At 35.9% G+C, this 23,788-nt stretch overlaps 1 protein-coding gene and 1 long non-coding RNA gene across 19 annotated transcripts in view; one reads left to right on the top strand and one right to left on the bottom strand.

Annotated features, from left to right (window-relative positions):
* Positions 1-23,788, bottom strand: part of TBC1D5 (TBC1 domain family member 5) — a 535,839-nt gene that overhangs the window by 379,927 nt on the left and 132,124 nt on the right. For 14 of the 18 annotated variants that reach the window (XM_082459259.1, XM_082459266.1, XM_082459251.1 and 11 more), the window contains one exon: positions 19,679-19,881. The exons of the other annotated variants lie outside the window; for them this stretch is intronic. The gene's annotated coding sequence lies outside the window, so the exon portion shown is untranslated. The remainder of the gene's footprint in view (positions 1-19,678; positions 19,882-23,788) is intronic. 18 annotated transcript variants of the gene reach the window in all.
* LOC309659515 overlaps positions 1-23,788 on the top strand; it is a 297,583-nt gene that overhangs the window by 233,734 nt on the left and 40,061 nt on the right. The gene's annotated exons all lie outside the window — the stretch shown is intronic.

Below are 23,788 nucleotides of genomic sequence, written 5' to 3'. Positions count from 1 at the left end.
AGGCCAAAGTTCAAACAAACCAGAAATCTAAGTTTATTTCTTACAAAGAAATGAAATAACTGATTTTCATAAGACAAAAAAAGAAAAAGAAAGTCATCAATGGAGAAGCTACTACTGAATATTAAGCAGTAAATATTTATATAAATATGTATGTAAATATATATTTGGCAGTAAATATGATTTACATTTACTATACATTCTTTAAAAATTAATGTAACTGAAAAAACTTCACACTGTTGTATGGTATACATATATTTAGATGGAACTACTAATTAAGACAGGAATACAGTAAATCCCGTTTGGAGAATTTATGCAATTTACAAAATGAAAAAATTTTTAAAGGCTGTCAAGTTTTCCTTGATAGGTTACTAGAAAGTCAGAGATTCCATCCTTTGTATAAGGATGGTTCTAACTTCCCATCAGTTAATCGGGGCACAAGTTCTGATTAACTTGGAGACTAAGCCAGAAAACATACAGGCTTCTAAAACGTGGCGCACGGACAGCATGTGTGTGAAATTAAGCAGCCTTGATAATAAAAATTTGCACTTTGATCTCTCACCCTCATCCCTGTTCCATCAAATAATTAAATGCCCATATATCCAGAAATTCTAAACATATTAACCCAAAACCAAGATATGATTCCTAAATTTGGAACTTATTACTTTGGTATCATCAGAGGCATTTCCTGACTATCATTTGCCAGTTGCTTGACAGAAATATTTTCTAATTTTTGAAGCCACAGACGAGGAAACTGTAGCTCAGAGATGAGTTATGTTTCTCAAAGTTGCACTGTTAACTGAAACTCTTCTTCCCCATCCTGTCTCAGGTCACACAGTCAGAACTCAGATCTCTAATGCCAAACACTGTTCTCTTTATGACACTTTTCCTCCAACATGTTATTCTGAAAATTTTTTAAATTCAGAAAAGTTTACAAGAATGTTACAGTCAACATTCATATACTCACCACCTAGATTCTAACACTGACATTTTACTTTACTTGTCTATCCATCAGACCCTCACTTTCTTAAGTGTTTCAAAGTTGCAGATGCTATGATATTGGTTTTTCAACATCTTATTACAAATATTTCCAAATATACAGAAAAGATGAACACCCACCTAGAATCTTCAATTCATTTGAGTACATTTGCTTTATTATAATGTCTATCTGTCCATCATTCTGTCAATCCATCTTATTGTATTATTTTAATTACCTAAATGATTTGTTGCCACTCCTGACTCCCTTCTGCAAAAGGACAGCTACTGAAAAGTTGTTTGTATGTATTTAAAACTGTTATCTTACCTTTATTGCTTTCAGTTCAAGAAATGTTTGGCTATACATGCTTTGAATGTTTTGTCACTTCTCTAAATTGTCTATCGGGTATAAAGACAAACCCTTCAGGAGAGGAGAGCTCACTCATTTCTCTTTTGCAAAAAAAAAGAAAGAAAAAGACACTGAAACATTTTCTAAGGTTACTAGATAAACTGAAAAACTCACAGAAAACCAAGTTTTTTAGGGGGAAAAAAAACTGTTAGCTTTAGTTAATCAAGCAATTTGACATACAAGTGGCTTTGAAACCACTTTGCAGAAAAGTTACACTACTAAAGCTAAGTAATTATGTTATCTTTATACCTTCTCATGGTATGTAATTCTATGATGTATACATTCCACAATGTGATTCTATGATGCATAACTGTCATTTTCTGTCAGTAAAAATTTTACTCCCAATTCACAGGATGGAATTTAAATGCATCAGTATTTCCTGGAGTTTGGTTATTAATCTAAACGAATATACCACTGTATCTCCACAATTCCCTTTATCCTTAAGCTCTCTTAGTCCCTCACTCAGTACAAGTGCTTTCAAACTCACTGAAACACCTAGTTCTTTGACTTCATTTCATTTCAATCCCCTCTTCCCCTTCTAGTTTCCCTTCCTTCCCTATCAGAACTAGACTATCTGAGCTACTATTGCAACTAAGCTTTTCCCAGTACAATGTCCTCTCTTGCTCCATGCCTATCAGCTGTGTCTTTCCTGAAAACCCTCCAACACTTGTTCAGTCTCAGTTGCCTTCTCTGACTCTACACTCCATTTGCTGAAAGCAGAGGAAATAATGGATGAATAGGAATTCCTTCCACATTTCCACCCAGCTGAAACACACCCACAGGCGCTGTGGCTGTCAGGGAGGTGCACCACTCAGAGAGAACCTGCTGGAAGGAGTGCCGTCCACTGTCATACCTTCTGGATCCACCACAGTGCTCATGCCAAAGAGAGGGATGCCAGGGGAGCCATTCCCACCCAACACAGGGCATCTCTCAGGCAGCATGTGCTCTGCCCACTGCCCACCACCCCACACCACGGGTCTGGCTGGGACCTTCTCAAAGCTGCACTGGTGTCTGAGACTCCTCTTCCCCAACCTGTCTTCCCTCCTCTTCTCTCATGGGCTAAAGGTAACTCACACTTGCTGGTTCTTGTCTTGTCTTCACCCCTGTGATAGTTAATTTTATACATCAACCTGACTGGGCTAAGGGATGCCAAGGTAGCTGATAAAACATCATTTCTGGGTGTGTCTGTGTTAAGTGTCTCCATAAGAGATTAGCATTTAAAGTAGACTGAGTTTTTAAGAAGCCAATGTGAGTGGGCATCACCCAATATATCCAAGGCCCAAACAGAACAAAAGGTGAAGGAAGGGCAAATTCGCGCTCTGGGCTCAGGCTGAGATATTTGGACACAGACCAGGATTTAGTCCATCTCGCCCATTCCCCATGCCATCGCCCCAATTCTCAGGCCTTCAGACTCAACATGAATCACACACCGTAGGTCTTCCTAGTTCTTCAGCTCGCAGGCAGCAGATCAGGGGACTTCTTAGCCCCTAAGCTGCATGAGACAATGTCTGTATTTTATACCTACAGATCCTTTTGGTTCTGTTTCCCTGGAGGACTCTAATACAACCCACAGTGCAGGACTCCAGGCTCCTGTATTATTGTTCCCCGAACACTTCCGGGAGTCGTCTTGAAGTGTCTCACATGTGTGCATGAGCCAGACCAGTCAGCTGGCAGTCACCTCCCAGGGCACGTCTATCATTCACCCCTCTTTGTGCCTCTCTGGGTGGTATCTGAGGTCTGCTGGTTCCATTCCCTCCAAACTACGCTTGGGTGGGCCTCATGTGTTCCCCCCCGCCAGGGACTGCCTCTGCTCTGGACTGCTGATCACTGGTGGCGACTGTCACCCACAGGGCCCCATTCGCTGCAGCCTGCTTCCCCTCCACTGGGCGCTAGCCACTGCTTTATCCAGCAGCACCGCCGTCACCCAGCCCCCCTCCCCCACCTTTCTAACACGGCCAGTGCAGTGTGGTCCGTAAAATGCCAGTCACTCAGTGGATGGTGGCAAAAAAGGGGAAAGAATGCCTTTCTACTGGACTCTCAGTTTAGAGGGTACAAGGGCCATGCCACTTGTCCCCAAACATCTTATATTTCTCCTTGTTCTCTTGTTCTTTCTCAATTTCTTTTTCTTACAGCCCAGGTATCCTTCTATCTCCCGTGGTCTCTGACGCAAGGCCTGAGAGGTCTAGACCCGAAAGCAAAACAGACTCCAGGCCGAATTCAGAAATGCTCCTTCTCTAGCAGCCAAGATGGCATCACCAGGTCTGGCTCTTTAGTCTTTATTTTTTCTTTACAAAATTTTCACTTTTGTTCCTACACATCGAAGACCAGTGGCAGGCCAGCCACGCCCCAGATGTGGCTGAACCCTGCAAGGAACACAAGCAAGGGCCACACGGGGGACATGCTGCGCAGAAGGAGTCTTAAACGCTAAAACAAAACACACAACTACTGAAACATGCACTGCCCTTTCGTGCTCCATGTTTCTCATATTTAATACACTCCATTAAAAACTTTACATTAAAATTCCTGAATTATGTGTGTCACTCAAAGCAGCTTGCCCACTGATAAACGAAAGCCTCCCTTTTGGGGAAATATTTCACAAATTACCCTTTTTATCTGAATTCCAGGGTGATTAGGCCAGCAGCGTCACATCACCCACCCCGCAGCACGTCGGGCAGTAGCAGGCATCCCTCCTCTGTCGGCATTCCGAAAGGCATTTCCAGACTGACACCAGGGTGGGAAAAGAATGGCCAGAGAGAGGAGAGCAAGCAAGAAGCCGTCTGGCTGGGGATCACCAGAGAGTCATCCCTACAATGGGAGGAGCCATTCTTTAAGCCACGAGAACACAGGCAAGAAAGAACAATAACTTTTCTTGCAAGTTCCACACTGGATTCAGACTCTACATTAGAGGGTAATCTGTACCAATAAAGTATGAATGTAAATAAGACAAAGAATGGACTAGAGGAAAAAAACATAATGCAAGGTCTCTGAAAACAAAAGCACATTTTACAGAAAATGTGCAGTGAACATCAACATTACTGGTAGTTCAATTTCATTCAAAAATTGATATACACTTAGAAATTAAATCCTTGGCTTTATAAACATGATGAATAAGCAAATACTTCAGGATAATATACTTTTTACCACAAGCATTTTATGAGAGAAGATTTTCCTCAAAGCTCCAACACTAACAAATTCCAAAGTCTTCAGTCACTAAAAATAGAGCTCCTTATTTTTCCTTATCTATTTTGATACTTTTAGCCGTCTCATAAATTGCCTATTTTTTGGATTTTAACAACCAGTCATCCTAGAATTTTTATATTTTCGTAAAGAAAAAGGAAATACATATGTGTGTTTTAAATTTTATGCTTTAAAAAATTATTCTTTACAACAAATACAACTCGATCTTTAAAAGGAGAGAGAAGAGGCTTTAAAGGCATAAAGGAAATAAAAATGGACAAGGATTGAGGCAGTATGGCGTAGATTTCAGGTAATTTTAAGCACTGGATAATTTTAATCTAGAAAGAAGGCCTCAATTCAGTTATAAATATATTTTAAAAAATAGCACACTATTCCCTTAGAGAATCTGGATGGTGGCATCTTTTGAAATAAGCAACGAAACGGCGGGGGAAAAACAACCTCTCCTTATGTTGCATTTATTCAATTTGTGGACTCCTACTGCAGGTGGTCCTTGAAACAATAACATAAAAGACTTCTAAAACAAAATGGATAAATATGACCATTTATTTAAAATTCAGGCAGTTTTTTAAAACTCTATTTCTATTCAGAGAGTCCAATTATCTACAAGATATATACAAGCTGCACTACAAGCCATTATAATGGATTGATTTTAAACAAAAATACTAGCACATATATACACAAAATGAATCTTACCTCCCTTCAAAATATCCATTTTGAGCAGCTATACATCAATTCCACTGAATTCAAAAAGAGGCATTGCTAAAATACTTTGATTAATGGATTATGTATACATCTTCCCAAGGGGACTATTTCAAAGGGAATAACACACATTTGAATAAACAGGTTCTGATGTATTTATTTTAAAATTGACCTCACTAATCTATAGTCAAATGTAATATAGAAAACAAACTTTAAAAGACATAACGTTCTCTGAACAAATAAATTTGCATTTGAAATTTACACGTTCAAAATAAATCTTTTCCTGCCACCCACGTAAGAAAATGGAAAGTGATGAGGGATAGAAAGGTTAAGTATTATAAAGTCAAATAAGTATAAAAGGCCATTATATTCACTACCTTTTGAGAAGTGAGTTACCTATTGAGGGAAAAAAAAAAAAAAAAAACTCCAAATTTAGACTAAGCATTCTGTACCAAGCAGCAACAAATTCACTGAGGGTGGTCTTTAAAGTCTGCACTGCACATATAAATTTCTTTTAGCTGTAGTATATGCAGTATATGGTTCCAACTAATAAACAACAATTCATCCAAAAATGCAACCCATCTTGAAATAATAGTACTTCCAGAAAAGCAAACTACTGTCGATTACAGTTTAGCACTTAAAGGACAGTAATTTTTATTCTTACCTATGCAGTGACTTGAAATAGGTATAATTAAAAACTAACTTGTAATTACTATAACTATGCATCTATAGAAACATCCACACATTTTTAAATATATACATATTTTCTTCAATTTGTCTTAATCTTAAAACTGTTCACAGAGTAGTTTTTATTTTAAAAATATTTTAATGCAAGGCATGTCATTTTACCCTTTTTTGTTTACTTGTTATGAAAATGATATAAAACAAATACTTTGACCACAAGCCCTGGGTGTTCAGTGCCTTCAATCAAATCACTGCAATTAATATGAAATTCTAAATACAGAATATAATGCCACATAAATAGTATAACAGCCAAGTCCTGTCTAAGAAGCCATATGTTTTTTCCCATTGTTCAAAAAAAGGAGATGACTTCCCGTCACTTATGTTTCTGATTAGCAAGGTGATTTATGCCACAATCACTAAAAATGCCAGCAAGTGAATGAGAAAATGCATAGTGACTGCGCCAGATGTGCACAATAAACAGGAATCCCATTGTAATCTCTGGTACTTAGTTTATATGAAGGTAATGTAGGAAACACTCTTGGATATGGCAAAGTCACTCTTTTTTAAATTTGACTATAAATGATATGAAATAAATTGTGTGTTTTATACTTTATGGCATGCATACATTGATAAATTAGGTAGCGTTTTGTATCCCGACTTATCTACAAGACAAACCTGGCTAAGATCATGGGGATTAATTGCTTCAGAAGTGTGAAATGCAGCTTTTCCATTCTTTTCTGCACACTCAGTGAAGAAACAATGATTAATCACTGTTTAACTATTCTCTTGAGGATCTACAAGATTGCCAAAGCAGGACTTATCCTCATAAATCCAAAAAATACAGGTTTAGATTTGTTGCCAACAAATGAAAGAACATGAACTTAAACCCATTTGTTATCAGATTAAAATAATGTCAAGGTTTTAGAACCTCACTGGTACACAATTCCCTTTTAATCGGTGACTTCAATAGGAAATGAGATTAACACATAAGATATAACAAAAGTACACGTATTTTACAAAAGTAATAATAAACCTATTTTTTTAATATAAAATATTCTCAGCCTAATAATGTCAAACATACTATTGAACTTGAGCTGATAACCTCCCTTAGATACATAAATACTTCAATTCCTCTGTGCTATTTATAAAGAATAAAATACATGTTATCAGATGAAAAACATTTCTAAATGGTTATTTCAAATGGAAAATGACTGCTTATTTCAAGAAATTTTATTCTAGACAGCTACAGCTGAAGGACAATTATGTGGATAAAATTATTTAGTTCCAATAGTACTAACAGAAACATATTTATAAGTCTTTATAAGACTAAAAATGTAAAACTTCAAACTTTAAGCCTATACTATAAATGACCCAAAAATATGTTGAAGATAAGTACATGAGAAGAGAGGTTTCAAATATATTCCAAGTAATTTAGGCTTTCAAGATATCTTCAGTCAATATTCCCTACACACTGAAGAAATTAAGTAACTCTTAAGCATTTATAAAATTTTTAAAACATATTTTTAAGAGCGGAAAACTTATTTTGTCACAATATTAAAATGTTATTAGCATCGTAATGGTCAAATCATTACAAATTAAAGATTTCAAAAATCCCCTTTAAATGGGTTAGCTGTTCACAGCCTACAAAGTATTACTAAACGGGAATAACCTAAAGTAAAAACTTCAAACTTCTACGTAAAGTAGAAATACAGTTACCTCTCACGTAAAACGGACCCCTTTTCTATTTGTCTAATTACGTGTTCATCTAACGTCTCCCTTCCAGTTCATGATGCTCCTTTCAGGTCTACCAGGTACCACAGAGACTAGCAAAACTGCAAGGAAGTGGAGGTGAAAGTGGTGATCAAGTTCACTGTCCGATAAGTCTCTGTAAAAGTGAGTAAGGGGGACAGAAAGCGAAGGAGATTCCATATTTTCCACATTTCTTTTTTATCTAGAGTTGGTTGTTCCTCCATTATCAAAAAGTGAGAGTTATGTCTGGTGCGTGTACATTGAAAAACCTAGAAAAATTCACAATGAACTAGGCAAAAAAAACCCAAAAAAACAAAAAAACAAAAAGAAAGAAAGAAAAAAGAAAACTGAGTCTCCTTACGTCATCCAATTTAAAAAGGAAAACATCATAAAATGACATATTTAATAGTTAGCGTAATACCCGCCATAGTGTAAACAATCAATAAATATTTGTTGATCAAATGAATAGATGAATTCAAATTGATTCTACTCTGGAAGCTGATGACATTTTAGAGTCTATAAATAGAGCATCACCCTTTCATCTTCTCCTGACACTCCCAAAGATCTTCTCCACTTAAAATGTTTTACAATGAAAAATATTTAGGAAGAACCATTCTTAAGTGTTATTCAAAATATGCCATTAGCATAAAACCTCACAGAGATGCTAATTGTTTTGTTTAACCTGGAAAAACTATTAGGATGGACTTGTAGGTTTGAGGATGGAACTTGCAAAGGAACACAAGTGTGCAAAGGAACACAAGTGTGTCAGAATGAGATAGCTGGGATTTTTGAAAACAAGTCTGTGCTTATAAAGGGAAAGTCACTGCAACCGGTTTAAGTCAACAACCTAAACACAGAAGCCAAGTCCAGATGACAAAATGGCAGCTTACTGGAGAAATGTATATGTGAAGCCCAGGGAAGGAGACAAGTTAAATGACGTTAAATAATAAAGTTATTTAACAGGGAATCAGCCAAGAAGATGGTGAAGGAGTGGCCTGTGACACCTTGACTATTTGCCTGTAAAAAGGAGAACTCACCGAAGACCCTTCTCAGAGTTAGCCCGTGATGTACTGGGTGGCCTCACCACAAATAACAGTTATATGTCACGTGTTAGACCATGATATAATGTGGGCACATACCAAAGAAAAATGAGAGAGAACTTTCATTCTTGCTTAAAGGGGAATGCAATAAGCTAGACCCTGCCTTTAGAGGGAATAGAATAAAGTTATAAGAAGCCGAAGTCATCTTATTTCTAATTATTTCTTCCATAACAGTTGGTGCTTCCAAAGACAGAGAACTAAGTAAACTGACAGTAAACCAAATATACTGACTCTCAGTAAATGTGTCCTAGGAAGACAAGTGAATGTATGGATATAAAGGAGATATTACTCAAAAATGTCTTCCAGTGCAGTGACCAAGGAACTTGTGCCAGGTTTTAGGAAAACGCAGGGTCTGCAAAGAATAAAAATTAGTTATTTAAACCCAAGAGGGACCCACTAGAGGTGCTATGAGGAAAAGTAAGCACAAGGCTAGTCAGTTTTTTGGTCTCACAATTGCAACTGACCCTTGAATAATGCAGGGGTTCGTTCAAATATAATTTACAGTTGGCTGTCTGTATACAAGGTTGCTAGGCCTTTGCAGATTCAACCAACCATGGACCGTGTACTACTACAGTATTTACTATATTTATATTGAAAAAATCCACGTATAGATGGACCTATGCAGTTCAAACCTGTCTTGTTCAAGGGTCACCTAATTCCTTTCCCACCTGTTATCCTTCCTAACTTAAACTCTACAGTACTGGAGCACAGCAAACACGCTGCTTGAATCATGTCCCAAGACAACATGAGCAGTTCCTACGGCCAGAGGGGAAGTTATATCACTATCGAGAACTGGGAACTTGAGCAAGAATGGGTAGGAAGAGCAACATTATTCCATTACAGAAACACATGACAGTGATCCCAGAGATCACCTTATACCAGGAAGAAAATGCTGGAACTCTAACGCTATCACTGTATCCCGTATTTATCAAGTGTGCTCCTGCGCTGAGGTGACTGGGAGAAATATGAGTCAGAAGGAACACAATAGACTCCAGGCATTCGTAGATTTTTACATTCATGATTTCACCCTTGTTCAAGCAACCCAGGACACGAAGTAATTTATCATTTTTCTGATAAGTGAATTTGAACCACAAGCTGCCTAAGGCTGGTGTGAGAAAGCATTTCTGCTTCTGATCCTAATGTAGCTCGGTGGTTCTCTAGAACATACTCCAGAAATATTTACACATTTGAGATTTTTCAAAAACTTCAAGAGGTGCATCCTTCATAAATGCTTGTTGTATGTCTTCATTATAGTAACAGAATTTTTTAAAATACAAAATTCCTAAACTGGAAACCACCATTCATCTACGTTACTACAATAAAAATCACAAAGCGGTAAGCTGAACAGGACAAGCCTAAAGAAGTGGCAGGCAGCTAGTCGTGACGCTTCTGGCATGTGACATATCCCGGAAGTAACACAAAGCTTGACCGAAGACTTTTACAGATGGATCTGTGCCTGTGTGTGCTGCCTGCCTTCCTATTATTAAGGATAAACCACCCATGCTCCTACCTAAGGCCAGTCTCTCCACTTGTGCACCTTGCTTCAGCAATTCACTACTCTTTCCTGTATCATCAGTTTCCTCCTCTTTATTGGGGCATCCTCAATATTGATGTATGCTGCTTCTCTTCTACTCAAAAAAAAAAAAAAATCCTCTCTTGACCAACTTTCCCCCTTAAGTTGCCACATATGTTTCTCCTCCCACTCCACCTTGAACTCACTCCACCCTGAACCCACTCCAGTATGACTTCTGTCCTCCACTGAAACTGCTCTTCTCAAAGTCACCAATGACCTCCCACTGCTAAATCCAACAATCCATTCACAGTTCATGTAAAACTTCACGTTTCAGCAACATGTGCCACGGATGATCACCCCCCTTCCTTGGCACATTTACATCACTCAGCTTCCTGAGCTTTCAGATATTCCGAAAGCCAAAGGAGTTTTCCTTTTACCTAGCTCGGTTTTCCTTCCCTGGCCTCCTCAACTAATTCCTCTTCTCCTGACCCCTAGATGTAAAGGGCCCCAAAGCTGGGGCCTTCAGTTGCCTCTAGCTGTATCTACTGGATTGCGTCAATATTACCCCTTTAAAAATACCATCCACAATTGATAACTTTCACAGCTTTTTCTTCATCTCAGACCTTTCCCCTGAACTCTGGGACAGTATCTGTCTCCTTGACCTCTCCATTTAAATGTCTAATAAACATCTTCAACTTAGCATGTCCAGAACCAAACACCTGACCTTCTCCCCCAGTGTACTCCTTTTATAAGCTTCCCCTTCTTCATTAAATAAAACTCTTATCTTCCTAGTTATTCAGACCAAAAACATTACCAGAGGCGTATTTTACTCCCCGCCTTCACTCATAACTCAAATCCAATCCATCAGCAAATCCTGTTGTTCAAACCACAATTACCTCTCACCTCTAACCTTCTGCACCGTCCCTCTGCTTCTGCCCTTGCTCCCTCTACAATCCTTTCTCAACCAGGCAGAACGTAATTCTTTTAAACGATACATCAGATGTTGATACTTACTTGCCAATAACTTCCCATCTCATTCAGAATAAAAGCCAAATGCACGTCTCTAAAAGACTAGATTCCCAGTTATCTAATTTAATCCCTACTACTCTCTCCTCACATTGCTGCAGCCACACTGACCTCTCTGTTGTTCCTTGAACACATCAGTAATATTCCTACATCAGGGCCTTTGTACTACCTGTTCACTCTGCTTGAGTTGCTCACTCCGTCACCTCCATGTGACATTTACTATAAAGTGTTCCGTTCTCAGGGAGGTACTCCCTGACCACCCTATTTACAATTTCCATCAGTCCCCCTATGCTATTAACTCTCTAACCTCCCCTCCTTGCTTTATTTTCCTTTATAGCCCCACTATCTAACTGACTACATATTTTACTTATTTATCTTGCTTCTTGTCAACCTCTCTACCCTAAAAAGCAAGCGTAATCAAATCATGAATTTTTCTTTATTTTGTTTTCACTGTTAATATCTCCTAGAAAACTCTTCAATGAGTAAGACTGGCTTCAAATTTCTCAGAGGAATAATGGATGTTAGAAACAAACTGAGCAAAGTCTTCAAAGTTCTGAGGAAAATTATTTTAAATCTAGAAATACTAATATATACCCAGATAAATTATCAATCAACTGTGAGAATAAAAATATTTTCTAATATGCATAACTCAGAAAATTCATCTTGCACCATTTAACCTTCTGAAAATTTATTTAAATTGTGACAATGGGACACAAGAATCATTAGAACTAACCCAGAAATATAATGAAAAGAAATGAGTGTAACAGTTCCGCAAAAGGCCAACGAAGCTCTGGTCCATACTAAAACAGAAGTTCCAGGTTAAGTGATGTATTTCTTCAACAAGACAGTAGGTAACCTAACAAAAATTTATTTTACGATTTAAAATCATACATTTTAAAGCCTAAAAGTACAGTTGTGGTGTGCTACCCATAAATGGAGAGACGCAGACCTCCTATGAGCATTAAGTGAAAAGAATGGTAATTTAAAACTCTGGTAAAAACAAAGAACTATACACACATGCGGGGGAAAAAACGGTATAAATATGAAGCAAAATACAGTATGATTTTGAGAAGATGAAGAAAACTAAGAAATCTTTTGTTCTGGAAAACAATTTCTACTGGTCAGTTAATTCTGCACGGAATGCAGAATTAAGTGATACTCTGAATTGATATATAATCACTATATTAGAAATAATGAATATAATCACCTCTCTACAATGTTACTTTGCTGAAAGTCATTTATCACTATCATATTCTGATTATCAAAAAAAAAAAATGGAAAATAACAAGTTTTGACAACATGTGGAGAAACTGGAACCCTCACACATTGCTGGTGGGAACATAAAAGGCTACAGCCACTGTGGAAAACAACTTGTTGGTTCCTCAAAAAGGTAAATAAAAAATTACAACATGACCCAGCAATTATACTCCTAGGTATATACCTAACAGAACTGAAAACAGGTGCTCAAATAAGAACACGTGCACCTAAATCCACAGAAGCACTACTCACAAGAGCCAAAAGGTGGAAGCAAACCAAACAATTATATATACAATGGAATATTACTCAGCTGTGAAAATGTATAAAGTACTGACACATAACTGACACATGCTACATTACGGATGAACCTTGAAAACAGTACTACAAGTGAAAGCCAAACATAAAAGGTCATGTACTACATGATTCTATTTATATGAAATATTCAAAATAGATAAATCCTTAGAGACAGAATACAAACTGATGGATACCAGGAGTTGGGAGGAGGTCAGAATGAGGAGAAACTGTTTAAAAAGTAAGGTGTTCTACCTTGGAGTGATGGAAATGTGTGTAACTAGAGAGAGGTGGTGGGTTCTACTGAATTATTCACTTAATTTTATGTTACATAAATTTCACCTCAATAAATTGTTCTAAAAAAAAGATATTCTATTTTTAGATCAGTCTTTTCGTATTTTCTTATTTCCAGAGTATTTAAAGATTTCCATAATCTTCTTTCATATTGGAAGGCTCTTAGGATCAAATATTTATGATTTGAAGGAACATTTATCTCAGATTCACTAATCATTTAAGTTTCATTTCATTTTTTCCCCTCTGTTAAATCCAAGTAAAATTTTTTAAAATGTTATATTTTTCATCTATTACATCAGTTCATCACCAGAAGACAGGAGTAGGGATTTTTTTGCTTGTTTCTTTCTTACATTATTTTTATCTTTTATTTTTTCAGCTCTACTGATGTACGACTGACCTCAATATAATATAATAAAATGTAAGATATTTAAAGCGTATACTGTGTTGCTTTTTACTTTGATGTACTCCTGCTCACTTACTGATTTACGCTATTTTTGCCTCTGCTTTTGGTGTCAAATTTAAAAAATAAAAAAAGCATTGCCATGACCAATGTCAAGCACCTTACCACATCTGCTTCTAGGAGTTTTTATGGTCAAGGTTTTCTGTTCAAGTCTTTAATCTATTTGGAGTTGATTTTTGTGTATTGTGTAAGATAGCGGTCCAATTTCATTCTTTTGCCTGGGGCTGTCCAATTTTCCCAACACCGTTTATTAAAAGAGACTATCCTTTCCCCAGTGAGTATTCTTAGATCTTTTGCTATAAATTAATTGACCATCTATGTGTGGTTTATTTCTGGGCTCACAATTCTTTTCCATTAGTCTATATGTCTGTTTTTATGCTAATACCATACTGGTTAGATTACGTACCTTTGTAATATAATTTGAAATCAAGAAGTATGATGCCTTCAGCTTTCTTCTTCTTTCTCAAGAGTGCTTTGGCTATTCAGGGTATTTTGTGGTTCCATACAAATTTTAGGATAGCTTTTTCTATTTATGTGAAAAATGCCGTTGGGCTTCTGATAGAGATTTCATTGAATCTGTAGATTGCTTTGGGTAGTATGAACATTTTAACAATATAAATTCTTCCAATCCATGAGCACAGACTATTTTTCTATTTATTTGTGTCTACTTCAACTTCTTTCATCAATGTCTTAAAATATTTAGTATACATATCTTTCACCTCCTTGGTTAAATTTATTCCTGAGTTTTATTCTTTTTGATGCAATTGTAAATGGGACTGTTTCCTTTATTTCTCTTTCTGATAGTCCATTGTTAGTGTATAGAAATGCAACAGATTTTTATATATTGATTGTGTATCCTGCAAATTTACTGAATGTGTTTATTAATTGTGGCAGTTTTTTTGGTGGAGTTTTCTACATATAATATCATACCTCTGCTTTATTTCTTCCTTTCTGATCTGAATACTTCGGGTTTTTTTTTTTTTTTTTTTTGGTTTTCGGTTGTTTGTTTTGATTGCTCTGGCTGGAACTTCCAGGACTATGTCAAATAAAATTGGTGAGATTGTTTCTTTGAATATGGGAAACACCATCTTGTTTCTCATGGTTACTCATTGCAAAAAACAACCCTGATAAATAGCCCAAGAAAATAACACTCAGGTTCTTTTTGGGGGCGGGGCAACAAGTTTGGGCATTCTTGTCATATTCCTGATCTTAGAAAAAAAGCTTTCAGCTTGTCACCATAAAGTATGATGTTAGCTATGGGTTTCTCATATGTGGTCTTTATTAATATATTCCCTCTATACCCAGTTTGTTGAAAGTTCATACCATGATGTTGAATTTTGTCAAATGCTCTTTCTGCATCTACTGAGATGATCACATGATTTTTATCCTTCACTTTATCAATGTGGTGTATCACATTGATTTGTGGATAATGAACCATACTTGTATCCCTGGAAAAAATCCCACTTGATCATGGTGTGTGATCCTTTTAATGTGCTGTTGAATTTGGTTCAATATAGTTTGTTGAGGATTTCTGCATCTGTGTTCATCAGGAATACTGGTGTGTAATTTTCTTTTCTTGTAGTGCCCATGCCTGGTTTTGGTATCAGGGTAATGCTTGCCTGATAAAACAGACGTGTTCCCTCCTCTTCTATTTTTGGGGAGAGTTTGAGAAGGTTTGACATTAATTCTACTTTAAATGTTTGGCAGAATTCACCAGTGAAGCCATCTGGTCCAGGACTTTGCTGGGAAGTTTTGGATTACTGATTCTATCTCCTTACTATTGGACTATTCAGATTTTCTCTTTCTTCATGATTGATAGGTTGTATATTTCTAGAAATTCAACCATTTCTTCTAGGTTGTCCAATTTGTTGGTGAATAACTTCACAGCAGTTTCTTATGAACCTCTGTATTTCAGTGGTGTCAGTTTTTTTCCACCCTGCCCTTTGGATACCTAGCTAAAGTTGTGTCTACTTTATGTTTTTCAAAACAACAGCTTTGGTCTCATTGATATTTTCTGTTGTTATTTTAATCTCTACTTCATTTATTTGTGCTCTTTTTTGCTATTCTTCTACTAATTTTATGCTTAGTTTGTTCTATTTTCATTTCTTGAGATGTAGTTTTAGGTTATTTACTTAGGCTTTCTTTTCCTTTTTTTTATGTGTGTGGTTTTTCTTTTTTCCATTGAATGAAAGATTCCTCAGTTTTTATAGTGCTTTACAATTTTCAAAAGTTTCACACACATGATTTCATATAATCCTATAATAATCCTTTTTATCCTCACCCCTATATTGCCCCTTCCCCCTTCCCTCTCCCAGCTGGTAAACACTAGTTTGTTCTTTATATCTGTGACTCTGCTTCTTTTTTGTTTTATTCACTAATTTTGTTGTATTTTTTAGATTCCACATGTAAGTAGTACCTAACAGTATTTGTCTTTCTCTGTCTGACTTACTTCACTTAGCATAATGCCCTCCAAGTCCATCCATGTTGCTGCAAATGGCAAATTTTATCATTTTTAAAGTAGTATTCCAGTGTGTGTGTGTGTGTGTGTGTGTGTGTACACACACAAAATATCTTCCTTATCCATTCATCTGTTGATGGGCACTTGAGTTGCTTCCATACCCTGGCAAGTGTAAATAATGTTGCAATGAACACTCCGGTGCATGTATCTTTTTGACATAGTGTTTTTGTTTTTTTCAAATACACACCCAGGAGTGGAACTGCTGAGCCATGTGGTAGTTCTTTTTTTTAATTTTTTGAGAAACTCCAAACTGTTTTCCACGGTGGTCGCACAAATTTACATTCTCACCAACAGTGTACAAGGGTTCCCTTTCCTCCACATCTTTACCAACATTTGTTATTTGTGTTCTTTTTGATGATAGCCATTCTGACAGGTGTGAAGTGATACCTTATTGTGGTTTTGATTTGCATTTCACTGATTATTAGTGATGTTGAGCATCTTTTCATGTGCCTGTTGGCCATCTTCATTTCCTCTTTGGAAAAATGTCTATTCAGTTCATCTGCCCATTATTTACTCAGGTTGTTTTTTTGATGTTGAGTTGTATGAGCTATGTATATATGTTGGATATTAACCCCTTATTGGTCATATCATTTGCAAATATCTTCTCCCATTCAGTAAGTTGTCTCTTCATTTTGTTGACGGTTTCCTTTGCTGTGCAAAAACTTTTAAGTTTAATTAGATCCTATATGTTGATATTTGCTTTTCTTTCCTTTGCTTTAGGAGATGGATCCAAAAAAATATTGCTGCAATTTATGTCAGAGTGTTCTGTCTATGTTTTCCTCTAGGAGTTTTATAATATCCAGTCTTACATTTAGGTCTTTAATCCATTTTGAGTTTATTTTTGTATGTGGTATTAGAGAATGTTCTAATTTCATTCTTTCACATGTAGCTGTCCAGTTTTCCCAATACCGCTTATTGAAGAGACTCTCTTTTCTCCGTAGTATATTTGTGCCTCCTTTGTCGTAGATTAACTGACCATAAGTACGTGGGTTTATTTCTGGGCTCTCTATTCTGTTGCATTGATGTATGAGTCTTTTTTAATTATCAAAGCTTTGTAGCGTAGTCTAAAGTCAGGACACATGATTCCTCCAGCTTGTTGCTTCTTTCTCAAATTTGTTTTGGCTATTTGGGGTCTTTGGTGTTTCCATACCAATTTTAAAATTATTTGTTCTAGTTCTGTGAAAAATGCCACTGGTATTTTGATAGGGACTGCACTGAATCTGTAAGATTGCCTGTGGTAGTATGGTCATTTTAACAATATTAATTCTTCCAATCCAAGAACACGATACATCTTTCCATCTGTTTGTGTCATTGTCAATTTCTTTCATTAGTATCTCATATTGATAGTTTTCTGAGTACAGGTCTTTTACCTCCTAAGTTAGGTTTGTTCCTAGGTATTTTACTCTTTTTGATGAGATGGTGAATGGGATTGTTTCCTTATTTTCTCTCTCAGATAGTTCATTGTTAGTGTATAGGAATGCAACAGATTTCTGTATGTTAATTTTGCATCCTGCAACTTTACCAAATTCACTGACGAGCTCTAGCAGTTTTCTGGTGGTGACTTTAGGATATCCTATGTATACTATCATGTCATCTGCAAACAGTGACAGTTTTACTTCCTTTCTAATTTGGATTCCCTTTATTTCTTTTTCTTCTCTGATTGCTGAGGCTAGAACTTCCAAAACTATGTTGAATAAAAGTGATGAGAGTGGACACCCTTGAGCTTTCCTTTCTTAACGTAGGTGTTTATGGCTATGAACTTTCCTCTTAGAACTGCTTTAGCTGCATTGGATTAGGGATAATTTTTATCTTCTTTTTACTTTTCTGTATATACCAAACTTTCTAATAAAACATATTACATTCACAATTTTTAAATGTTTGCAACTTATTAAAAGGATAAAAATGTTAAACAAAATGGGAAGGAGCACTAGAATAGACCACTTTGGGGAAAAATCTGTTATTCTAAGCTGATGTAAAAGACTTTGGAAGTTTAAAATGTTTTAAACCAAGAATGATTTGAGTGCATCAGCATGCACATACAATTTACATAGACAGAAAGAACAAGAAGAGAATAAAGAAATATACACCTTACTATAGAGGAATGATTCTATCAAAGATTTATCTTCCTTTTATATTTTGAGATATGACCATTGGTATCTGTGTTCTTACTACAGAAGAACCTATAAGTGCTCTAGTATTTCCCAGCAGTTACACAGTTCTTTCCCCAAGTTATTTGGTAACTTGTAATGAATCGACAGAAATGAAAAGCACAGGGGAGGCAGAAGAAAAGGCAGCTTGACTGAAACAGAAAACAAACTGCTTGATTCCATTTATTTTCCCTACAAGTCAGTCATGAACAAACATACAAGTGATCTAAAGTATGACTTCTGAAATTGCAAAGGTGATCCACTATTGGATAGGGAAGTAAATTTAATTATGGGTATCAGCATATATTAAATGAAATAAACCCAAAAAAAATGTAATAGAATAGAGCACAGCATACATTCAAGGTAGCCAGCGCAGAATGGTTTTAACTCTTGTTTGTTTCATTTGTCCATTTATACCTGTGGGAAATGGCTCATAAGTATAAAATTTATTTCTTACTATGGTTTGTGGTTAAAAAAAAAAATGTGAATGCTACCTATCTGAGATACCTTCAATGCTAAGTTCAATCATTCTAATTTCGCAACTCCAACAAATTTAATGAATGTTGGGAGGTAAGGAGGTAGGAAGGTAGGAAAGAAGGAAAGACGAAAAGGGAAGGAAAAGAAATATGGAACAAAAAGTATTCAGTAAGAAAAGTGCTAAAAGTCTGCTGGTGGGAAAATATTTTTAAAGCCCTCATGCAGGCTCAATTAAAAGAGAAGGAAAACAATGAAGAAAAAGAAGAGATTGGAAGCCGGTGGGTAGATATATAAGTGGAAAGAAACTGATCAGGGAACTCTGTGTTAGAGGGCAACATTACTCCCTGAAAGAGCCTGCAATCTAAACCTGGCAGCAGTGTATAAACACACACATACACATCCACACACATTTTTTGTACACAAATCTATAAAACACATTACTGTAACTATAATGAGGGTATTATTATGAAATGAATGTTTATCACCCCCCAAAACTCATATGCTGAAATCTTAATTCCAAGTGTAACGGTATTAGGAGTGAGGCCTTTGGGAAGCGATTAGGTCACGAGGGTGGAGCCCTCATGAATGGGATTAGTGCCCTTATAAGCAAGAGACCCCAGAGAGCTCTCTCATTCCTTCCACCAAGTGAAGACACAGCAAGAAGACATCCATCTATGAACCAGCAAGTGGGTCCTCACCAGACACCAAATTTGCTGGCACCTTGATCTTAGACTTCCTAGCCTCCAAAACAGTGAAAAATAAATTTTTGTTATTTATAAGTCACCCAGTCTATGGGATTTTTGTTACAAAAGCCCGAACAGACTAAGACAGCTGATGATAGTACTGAATTTTTAAATGTACGTTTTGAATAAATATACACTTACCTTTCAAGAAAACTTTATTGATCCACAAATCTAATTGACACTTGAAAACGCGTGCTCTTGTTATGGGTCATAGATGACGTCAGGCTCTGTACAACAGAGTTTGCCAAATAAAAGTCTTGGTTGGCCAATCGGAAGTAAAGAATCAAGAAATAGAGATCGGCTGAGTTATCCCTCAACTGAGCTGCAGGAGAAACAGCAAATACCTAGAAAAATAAATAAATAAAATAGCTTCAAATATCCTCTCCCTAAGCAAAGGAACCCTAAACCAAAGCCATCAATGCAAAAAGCAAGCTGAAAAAGTTTATGTCATAATATTTTTGGCTCTTAGGGGACAAATGTTAGCTTACTCTTTAATCACTCTTTCAATCATCTATTTTAGCTCCTAGAAGAAACTCACTTTATAATGCCTACAATAAAAAGCATTATCATACAAAAAAAAACCCTAAAACACCTCAATATAAAACAAATCACCTGTTATCACTTTGTTTCACTGAAATGAAATAAAAGTGTTCAAATAAGAAATACACTACTAATACATAGTAAAATAATATCAAGTATTAAAATCACATAAAATAAAAAATGGAAATCTAACATTTGCAAACAAATGTGAAAAAAAATTCCACTGAAAATGAATTCCAAAGCATAAATAAAACGTAAAATTAGAATACAGATGTATCAGTGTGGCAAGTAAATATTATTTGTGAATTAAAAGTTAATTTCCATAGCCTTTTTGCCTGTAGAAAAACATTTATCATCTTTAGTAATATACTTCAATCTACTTCCACAAATCATATCTGACATAGATGTATGTATCTCTACATAAAATCAAGAACAATAGAATTTCTTAAATATCTAATTTAGGTAAAGAACCTCTAAATTATAATAAATTACTAAATATATTATTATCACTCTTTTCTAGATTTGATTCTGTATCAGTTTACTTTACTCCCAATAACCTGTTACAGCTTACTGGTGACTCAGCATATGTACAAAAGGACAACAGTAGTTAGGTAAAATATAAATCAAAAACACAGAACTTTTGAAAAACATTATGATAATAGATGTATCTGAAACCTACTGGGATTCAAAAGAAATTAATTACTTAAAACACATTTGAGTATCATATGCTACTAAAACCAAATAACAAAGTATGATTTCTGAAGAATACCAATGAATGTAGCATTGATCTCCAGACAGATTTAAGGAAACTGTTCTGTGCCCCTATACTGAATATAGTTCATGTTTTGTTTGTTCATTTGATAAAGAGAATGATTTATTACATTCTGATGGAGGATTTCTTTATTTTAACTTTCAATCTCATCTGAAAAGTTACAAACAACATGTTTCTAAATTATATAATCTATGTATGGAAAATATCTAGATATTGTCAGCAGCTCCTTGGACAGCAATATAGTCACATGGTTTTTCTCCATGGTTGAACTAAAAATCGCCACACCACTGAAATAAAGCATGTCTCTATTTCTCATCATTCCCTTGTAAAAATATAAACCATTTTTATATTATGGATGTCTCTTTAGAGTGAAAGACATTCAAGTATCTTTCAATTATTCCAATATATGTGTATTTGATAAATGTGTGTTTATGTAACACTTAGTATAGATTGTCACACTACTGTGTCAATATTGTTCAGAGAATGATGGCTATTTCTTCAGAAAGTATGACAGTAACCAAAGAAAAAGTGACACTACAATCAGTGTCCTCAGTAGTTGTGATTTGCTTTGTTTCTAAACACATACTTTACATCCCAGTCAATTTTACATTTCTTACACTGCTGGGATCATGATTCACTTTATTGTTTTGACAGGACATAATCCAATAAAAGATTCCATTGACATACTATCAAAGAAACCAAGAAGGAAGGAAGAAGACTACAGGAAGAATTAGGAAACACGGAAGGCTATCTGTACAGGAAAAGTGTATGTTATGCCTAGACTCGCTCAGCAAGCCACATGCAGAAGGAATGTTTACCACTGTCTCACTGAAAGGATATACCATTCTTCTAGTTATTCTCTACGGAATTGCATAAACATTGAGAAATCTAGAAATAGACAAACACATGCACATATAAAAATTACTGTCAGTGTATAAGTTACTGCTGCCCTGGGACTGCAATAATTTATGTAACATCTGTTTTCATATTTTTCTAATTTTTTTCCTAATTAACATGCATATTTAACGCATAAATGCTCAGACCACCTCTTTTTTCTGCTGACTGCGCCTCTTTATTTTTTAAGTTGTGCACTCCTAAAGAGAATTCAGGATAGATGGAAACCAAAATCTTATTGAAAGAACTAATTTTACAATGTAAACAACAGTACTGAACCAATTTTCAAGAAAATACTACAGCCTTAAGAGTTTTCACAAGAACAATTTCAATCTGCTAACAATAATCATACAGTAAATTAAGGTCCAAATACCAAAAAGTAACATAAAAGCACAATTCCAATATCATATTAATCTTCTTCATTTTTTCTAACTTTTATAAGAGCTGAAAAAACCTTTTATAACATCTATGATTTCTTGTCTTTGTAAGTTTTGGTAGCATTTTAAAAATTTTATGCCTTAGGCAAATAACATAAATAAATACATTCCATATAGTAAACATCAAGGAGTACACAACCAACTATATCTTTTTTAAATTGTGAACTTCAAATACTGTCCAGATGTGAGGAAAGGGGAAAGTTTTGACTCTAAAAGTCATTAAAGTACAATCAACTTCTGGAAGCTCTTAATCTGTACTCGGAAATTCAAAATTCAAAACACTACTAGTCTTTAAGTAAAATTATAGAGGCTCATGAAACCAATGCTACAATAACAAACGTATTCCCAAGTAACAATGCTTAACCTGCCAACACTGTGACTTCATGTGTACTTACCTCACTTCAGAACTAATCTTTTAGTTCTAAAAGATTGTCTTTTATTTGCCTAGTTATGTAGTTCAGTCAGTCATTTAATATTTCTCATCTGCTGTCAGGGCTGTTCTAGGCCTTTGTAGATGTTGAAATTGTCTCACAGAACTTACATTTTATTTGGAGAACCAAATAGTATCCAACAACCATGCAAATACATAATTGCAAACAGAGATAAATGCTACTAAAAATATGGGAAATTCCCCACCATGAGATTTTATAACAGGAGACTTGATGTATCCCAGAGAGCAGCAAAGACCTAAAGTAAGACTGAGATGAGATCTGAAAGGTATGGGAAGTGTTCAAATCTGGGCACATCAAGTGCAAAGGTCTAAAAGCACTTATGAGAGAAGCACATTCAAAGTCAGGAAAGAGAAGAAAAGAGGCCAGCCACAGCTAAAGATGGAATGTACGTGAAACAAAAAAGGCAGAGTAAGTGAATAAGGCAAAATTCCTGAAGGGTTTTAAATAAGGTATGACAACCAATTGTATGTTGAAAAAATATCCAATGTGGCAGAATCATGGAGGGGGCAAGAGAAATGCAGGGGAGGAGTTGAGTGTGAGGTGACAGTAGCGTAGACTAAGGTGATGGTGGGGAAGACAAAGATGAGAAGGCAGAAAGAGACACGGGATAACAATCAGCAGATTTTGATGGAAGATTAGATTTTGTGGAGGATGCAGATGGAGAGAATTCCATTCATTGATGCAGGGAACCCTAACAGAAGGGTGCAGGTGTTGGAAGGAAGAGCCCAAGTTTAGACTTGGACGTGTTAAGGGGCTAGCTGATGGAAACATCCTGTGGGCATTTCAACAGAAACATCTGGAGCTACTACTAGAGTCTGGAGCTATAGGAAGGGTCTGGGCTAGAATCAAATTTAGAATTTACCAGGATATGGGTACTAGATAAAAAACAGAGATCTACACTGTTTTCCCACAAGAAAACCCCTTCACACATCCAGCACCTTCCTTGTTTCTAGTTATCACACCACATCAGAATAGGAAAACATACATTTCATAATCTGACAAACTCATTTAGCCTAAAATTGGTTCATTCCATAAGGCACACTCGCCTTCCCTTAAGTTGTGGAATAACAGTCATCATTTATTAGAATGCCTACTCTGGGACAGAACTATAAAAATATGCAGAAGCACTCTAAAAATGTGGTAGATTAATCCTCAC

Source organism: Balaenoptera physalus (genome assembly GCF_965194825.1).
Source record: "Balaenoptera physalus genome assembly, chromosome: 4".
In the NCBI taxonomy this organism is placed as follows: domain Eukaryota; kingdom Metazoa; phylum Chordata; class Mammalia; order Artiodactyla; family Balaenopteridae; genus Balaenoptera; species Balaenoptera physalus.
The sequence above is the reverse complement of the archived record's forward strand: the minus strand, read 5'-3'. Positions and strand labels throughout refer to the sequence as shown.